Source organism: Mus caroli, chromosome X (assembly GCF_900094665.2).
Source record: "Mus caroli chromosome X, CAROLI_EIJ_v1.1, whole genome shotgun sequence".
NCBI lineage: Eukaryota > Metazoa > Chordata > Mammalia > Rodentia > Muridae > Mus > Mus caroli.
Window position 1 is genome coordinate 33862013 of NC_034589.1, and position 7720 is coordinate 33869732.

Below are 7720 nucleotides of genomic sequence, written 5' to 3' on the forward strand. Positions count from 1 at the left end.
ATGGGTTTAGTGCAGAGTTCTATCATACCTTCAAAGAAGGCCTAATTCCAATACTCCTCAAACTATTCCACAAAATAGAAACAGAAGGTACTCTACCCAATTCATTCTATAAAGCCACAATTACTGTGATGCTTAAGATTTTTAAATGACTTCCAAATGAGAAATCTACTCATCTACAATTCAAATCTTATATTTATGATATAAGCATTCATATTACTGTGTTTAAACGTGCTAAACTTTTTATCACCTTCTCACCATTTATACATTTTTTGTTGTTATTCAAGACAGGGTTTCTTTGTATAGCCATGGCTGTCCTGGAACTCACTTTATAGAACAGGCTGGAATCGAACTAAGAAATCTGCCTGCCTCTGCCTCCAAACTGCTGAGATTAAAGTTGTGTGCCACCACTGCCTGGCTTGCATTTATGCATTTTCTTTTCTTTTTGCTCTACTGACATTGGTTTCCTCTCTTAGACACGAATGTCATTTATAAAACTAAATATTATTTAAATATTTACACATTTTTAATACCTAACACTGACATTGATAACATATAAAATAACTTATTGCGACTTGGTATATTGTTAATTATTTTTATTGTTTTACCATCATTTACATTTTTCCATAAAATGTTATGCCTAGTTTTGTTTTAGGTTTCATATGTGTTTAGTATCTTAAAATTGAGGTACATACTTATCCATAAGAATTTAAGTTTATAACCTCCTAGATTTATTTCTGGACTGTGACTTTGGATGAGACTCCTGTATAGATAGAACAAGAAAGTTTCTCCTTAGCACTCACAATGTCTTTATCTAACACTTGGATTGCAAGCTTAATCACAATACTTACCCAATCTCCCATTCAGTTGAGCTGAGCTGGAACTTCCAGTGAGATCTGAGGAACTGGAGAAAGCCTTCGGTGAGAGGAAAGAGGCCAATGGCTCATCACAGTTGTCTGAAAAAATGATGAAAGCAGGAGAGGTCAGATTCTATGGGGAAGTAACATTTTACAAAGAGGAAATTTACAGTGTAGACACTATTTTAATAAACATCTGGTCTGGAAAAAAGAATTTAAGTTTATCATAAACAAAATGCCTATGTTATACCTGAAATTTTACATTTCAATATTTTAAATAAATTTTTAATGAGAACACATTTTGATACATCTCATTCTAAAAGAAATCTAATCTAGATTTGTATTTTCTATGACTTACTCAGTTTGCAATTTCTTATTCTCTCTGTGTTGTCAAAGATGAACTCGTACGTTGAAGAACACATGAACAAAGATATTCATCTCCCTACACTCTGCAATATAAAAATATTTACAGAATAATTAAACACTTAATAATCTTAGAATAGCTAAATACACTGTGCTAAATATTTCAACCATTCCCTTTTCATTCCAGCCATTAGAGAAATTTCTAACTGGAAACGGTGGAAGGTTCTGCACCTGCCTTTAATGGAAGCTTACTGAAATTCACATGCAACATTTTATTTTTATCTAATTAGCTAGAAGTTAGCTACATGACAATGTCTAATCATCAAAGGATGCTGTGATAAATTAAAGTTGGCCATAGTGAAGAAAACAGCAAGTATTTGAGTTTGCTTCGTGTGTGTGTCAGGATCCTTGCAATCCTTGCAGTACCTTTGGCAAGATGATATTTTACCACATATGAGACAGTAATAATTTATCAAGTTTGATGCATGCACTCAAGAAAATATTTAAAGAGTAACCTTGAAAGGAAATGAACATCTTACTAAATAAAAATCTTCCACATGATGGCTTCATAGCCTGAATTTGGTCAACTGTGTTCATAGCAGCTTTATTTGTAATAGTCAGAAACTGTAAACAACCCAAATGTCCCTCAACTGAAGAATGTATAAAGAAAATGTTGTTCATGTACATAGTGGAATGCTCTCAACTATTAAAATCAAGGTCATTATGAATTTTACAGGCAAATGGATGGAACTATAAAGTATTATCCTGAGTATGTAACCTAGACAAAAAAGGACATGCAGTGGTACGTATTCATGTATAAGTGGCTATTATCCATAAAGTACAGGATAAACAATCTACAATCCACAGACACAAACAAGCCATATAAAAAGGAGGGCCCAAGAGAGGATACTTGAATCTTTCCCTGATAGGGAAATAAAATAGATATTGGAGGTGGAGGGAGGGAGGGAACTGGGTGGGAGAAAGGATGGAGAGAGGGACTGGATGGGGGTGTCAGGGGTAGGAAGAGTAAGGGAATGAGAACTGAAACAGTTGTTGGGGGTGTTGGGCATCTGTAGGCCATGCCAGAGACTTGAAACAGAGGGACCCAGGGAGTATGCAGGGGTGACTTTAGCTGAGTCTACCAGTAGTGGGAGTATATAGCACTTAAAATGGCAATCTTCTGTAGTCATACAGGACTTCTAGTGGAGGGATAAAGACAGCAACTGACCCATAAAACTTTCCATCCCGCCGGGCGTGGTGGCGCACGCCTTTAATCCCAGCACTCGGGAGGCAGAGGCAGGCGGATTTCTGAGTTCGAGGCCAGCCTGGTCTACAAAGTGAGCTCCAGGACAGCCAGGGCTATACAGAGAAACCCTGTCTCGTAAAAACCAAAAAAAAAAAAAAAACAAAACTTTCCATCCCAAATTTATCCTGTGTACTATTACTGCAGGCATGGGGGAAGGGGCAGATACTGAGAAAATGGCCAACCAATAACAGGCCTAATTTAAGAAACATCCAAAGGGCAAGCACTTATCCATGACACTACTATTGATAATCAGACAGAGCATGTTGTCCTCTGAGAGGCTCCACCCAGCAGCTGACTCAGACAGATGCAGACACCCACAGCCAAACAGTGGATGGAGCTTGGGGACAATAAAAGGAAGAATAATAGGAAAAATTGCAGGCCCCTAAGAGGATAGAAACACTACAGGAAGACAAACAGAATCAACTAACCTGGTCCCTTGGGGTTCTCACAGACTAAACCACCAATCAAAGAACATGCATGGTCTATCCTTAGGCCTCCCTACACATATGTACACATATACACCTTGGTCTTCATGTGGGTCCCCCAAAACTGGAGTAGGGGATATCTCAAAAGCTGTTGCCTGTCCAGAAGATGTGTTCCCCTAACTGGGATGCCTTGTCTAGCCTCAGTTGGAGCAGATGTGCCTAGTCCTACAGCGACTTGATGTACCAGCCTGGGGTTATACCCAGGGGGGCATCCTCCCCAGAGAAGAAGCAGTGTAAATGGAGGACTGGGAGGAGAGGGTGGGTAGATATTAGGATATATCTGTACATATGAATACATTAATAAAAATGATCTCATACCTTTAATACCAGCACTCACAAAGCAAAGCTAGGGAGATCACTGATATAAAAAGGTCACCCTGGTCTACTTAGGCTTTGTCCAGCCAAAGCTACATAATGAGGTCCTTTCTCAGAAACACACACAAAAAAAATTGTTCATGTGTTCTGAAATCATCATCTTCAAATCTCTAACCCAACATTTTCCTTTCAGTAACATGCTCCTCAAATATGCAATTCATCCATTGCACACTGCAGCTTTAACCCTTTAATTTAGTCACTCTGGCTGTGATTCAGGCCTTGAATTTACTTTACTTCTTGACATACATCATAGACATATATTTAGAGAAAAAAATAAAGTGAGTCAAGGACCAAAAACACTGAAATTTGAAATAAAGTTACCCTGATGACAGCATAAAGTTAATAAGTAAAACAACTGGAGCTCCGAGGGGAATCTTGTAAGGGAGAGTGGAGCAAAGGAGCCCGATTCCAGTAGACAGAAAACATGACATGGCTTAATAGACTTCTACCAAAACATCTTCTCTACGAACAAAGCTGAAATTGCCTGTCTGAAAACAAGATAATTTCTCAAAACGTGGAGTGGAAACTCTCTTAGCTAAGAAATGAATTTCAACAGTCTGGCAAAAATAAAGTTGGCGACATTGTTTTCTTGTCAAATTACTTAAACTTGCTTCCTTGTTTACTCTCTTTTATTTGCCATGATGGTTTGGCCATTCAGCTCATTGCTTTGAGCTGCAGGATCACTGAACAGAAAAGATTTTGTCCCATGCAGCTAGTCTGTGGTTGTTTGGCTTCTGAATTTATGTGACTGGATGGACTTACTTCCCAGTCCCTGTTTTCATCTACCTTAATTCACTAAATGTTTGTTTATAGCCTTTCATAGTCAAAATAGACTTTTAGTGTAGTAAACTTTGCATTTAATTCAAACTAATTTAGGATCTTGAAAATAGTTTCACCAGTAACATTGCTATTGTTCAAATAAGCCTTTATCAAAAGCACTTTCGTTAAAGGTTTCCAATTTGGGTACAAAGTGGAATGTTTGAGATTATTATGACTTTGGCAGAGGACATTAGATTATTGAGGCTGGGACATGCAAGAAGATTGTGCTACCCATTTCTCTGCCTCCAAAACATTAGAAGTAGGGCTATTCCTTTGACAAATGCATAAGCCATGACTTGGCACGGTGCCACAGACCCCAAAACAAAGGGCAACTGAATATGGACCAAAACCTTTGACACTACATTCCAAAATAAACTTTTTTGTTTTCAGTTGAATTGATATATCTCAGGCTTTATTATTGTCATGAATATATTACTATCTTAAACCTTCTGTTTCAATAACTTAAGAAACAGTATTTTTTTTGTTGTCTAGAAAAACAGTTACATTATTTTTATAAACCATAAAGTAGAAAATTCCTGTGCATATACATGTGCTTCTAGATGTATCACTCTTATAAATACTAAAAGAATCTCAGACATATTTTGAAGTCTTTGCCTTGTGATTCAACTATATTGCATTTCTCAGGGCCTATTCTAGTGGAATTGCTGGAGACTCATATAGACATATTGTCCTGTCTTTTATTAACTGGGTTTTTATGCTGGTATCTAGAGATCTGAATCTGGGATGATTGTAATTCTAGCTGTTGATATCTGTTCTTGTCTTTCTGGGGGTAAGGTTTCCACTCCTTGGTTTCTTTAGCCTTCTCTGAATCTTATCAGTGTGCTATGTCTGTTGTTTGCTTGTTAATGAGTGTTTCTGAGTCCCTGTTAGGTATGAACACTAGGGACCAGCAATAGACCTTGTTTCTAGGTATTGGAAGCATTCAAGTAGGAATGCAGATGGGTCATAATTCCAGTGGGGAGGGATTAGGGAAGGACTGCTAGGTTTCACTGGAGGAAGAAAATCTGGGTCTGACATGAGAATCTTTTATTTCTGAGGAAACATTTTCTTTTTTTCTAATTGATAGCTTATTTATTTACATTTCAAATGTTATCCCCTTTTCCTGTTTACCCTCCAGAATCCCCCTATTCCATCTTCCCTCCATCTGCTCTTATGAGGGTGCTCTTCCAACCACCCACCCACTCCAGCCTCTCTGCCATGGCATTTCCCTACACTGTGGCATCAAGCCATATGAGAACCAAGGACCTTTCCTCCCATTGATGTCTGACATGGCCATCCTCTGCTACATGTGTACATGGAGCCATGGGTCACTCCATGTGTACTCTTTAGTTAGTGGTTTAATCCCTGGGAGCTTTGGGGGTTCTGGTTGGTTGACGTTGTTGTTCCCCCTATGGGGTTGCAAACCCCTTCACCTCCTTTAGTTCTTTCTATAACTCCTCCATTTGGGACTCTGAGCTCAGCCCAATGATTGGCTGCAAGCATTCACCTCTGCATTTGTCAGACTCTGGCAGAGCCTCTCAGGAGACAGCTATACTATTCCCTGGCTAGCTTGGCTAGGAGGGTTGCAGGGAAAAAGTGTCCATAGTAATGGCAAGTAAGGCTAAGGGTTGTGAGGCAGGAATGCTATAGGATAAGATATTCTACCAAGCTGGACATAAGACAGGGGAGCTTAAATTGGAGGATAGAAACAAGAATTAAAATCACCCACATAGTTCCTTGGCTGACTTGTCCAACAGATTTACAGGGAGAGACTTCATAGCATTTGGTGGGTAAGAAAAAGGCATGGACTGAGGAGGAAAGCCTATAGAAAAACTGTTTTATCCATTCAGAATTGGGCCAGAGAGGAAGGATGATGCACAACAGGTTATCTGTCATCAAAGTTGGGGTATAGAAATTGGAGAATGGGAAGGAATGAAAATTGCCTTCCCGGGTTATCTTATTGTCCTGGACAGCAGGTTTCCAAAAATAGACTACCTTGGGAGATGGCAGGTTTCAAGTTTTAAATTTTTATTTTTAATTTTAAAATTTACATAAAATAATTTATACTATTTAATCATTTTAAGTGTATAGTTCTGTGACATGAAGTGTATGTGCACTATGTATCATGCTATAATAAACAAGGGATATTTTGTTGACATATTTATTTTATTGTTTTAGAAATATACCAACTAATAAAATGTTGAACCATGAAGTAGTTCTACATTTCTTTTTCTGGGAACCATTACACAGTTTCTGTAATGGTGTACTAATTTAAACCCCTTCAAATGTATACAATGGTTCCCCACACTGTTTGTTCCTATCAGTCCCTGTTTATTTTACCTTGCTGCCTACAAGATTTTACCTTATTGAAAAACAAACAAAAAAGAAAAACCTGCCCAATATGTGTGTGATGCTTCCCATTGTTGATTTAATTTGAGAAGCAAATATTGAGCATCTTTTCATATATCTGCTAGTCATTTGTGTGTGTATGTGTGTGTTTGTTTGTTTGTTTGTTTTTAAAGAAACAATGTCTACTTCAATCATGTCCTGATGCTTGAATTCAGTTGTTTGCTTTCTAACTATTGAAATGAGATTTTTATATATTTATATTCGCTCCTCTCAGGCATGCACTTGAAAATATTTTCCATTGATGATGTTGTTTTATTTCCTGAAAAGATTTTAAAGGGATGAAATTTGATTTTTGTTTTGGGCTGCCTATATTTTGGGAAACATATTAAAAAAAAAACATTGCTCAGACCACATTAATGGATTATTTCCCAATTTTATTCTATGAGATTCACAGATTCAGTTCTTATTCTGAAGTCTTCAGCTCATTTTGAGTTGAACTTTGACTGCAGAGTGAGATAGGGAAGCCAGTTCCTTATTTATCATTTAGATACTTGTTTCTCTTATAATCATTCATTGAACTGACCTGTCTTTATTCAACTATGTAGGTTTATTTTAAACTTTATCAAAAATCAGTTGACTGTAAAGTTGCTTTCTTTACTGGATTCTAACCTACTTAATCAATTGATTATTATATTTACATGAATACCATAATACTTTGTTTACCATTGCCCTGAAGAATATTATGAAGTCAGATAATATGTTTCTTGCTTTATTGTATTTCCCCAGATTAATTTAATAAAATCATATATTTATCAAATTATTTCTTTTTTATTTGAAATTTGAGTTGTATTTATTTATTTCCTCCTGTTTCTCATTTTTTAAGGCTCAGATTTCCAGTATTTTTTTAAATATAAATGATAAGTATTGACATCCTCATCTTGTTGACCTTAAAAGAAAACTCAAATTCTCATCATTGGATAAGATGTGAGCTATGGACTTGCATAACAGGTCATTATTATGTTTAAGTTTTTATTCTTATACTGAATAAACTTTTAATTTCTTCTAATTTTAGGTACTTGCTGAAATGATCATATGGTTTTATTCTATATCTACATTGTTTAATAGATGTCAAAATAAGACTTTAATACTAGTTTTATGTAAAAATAAGT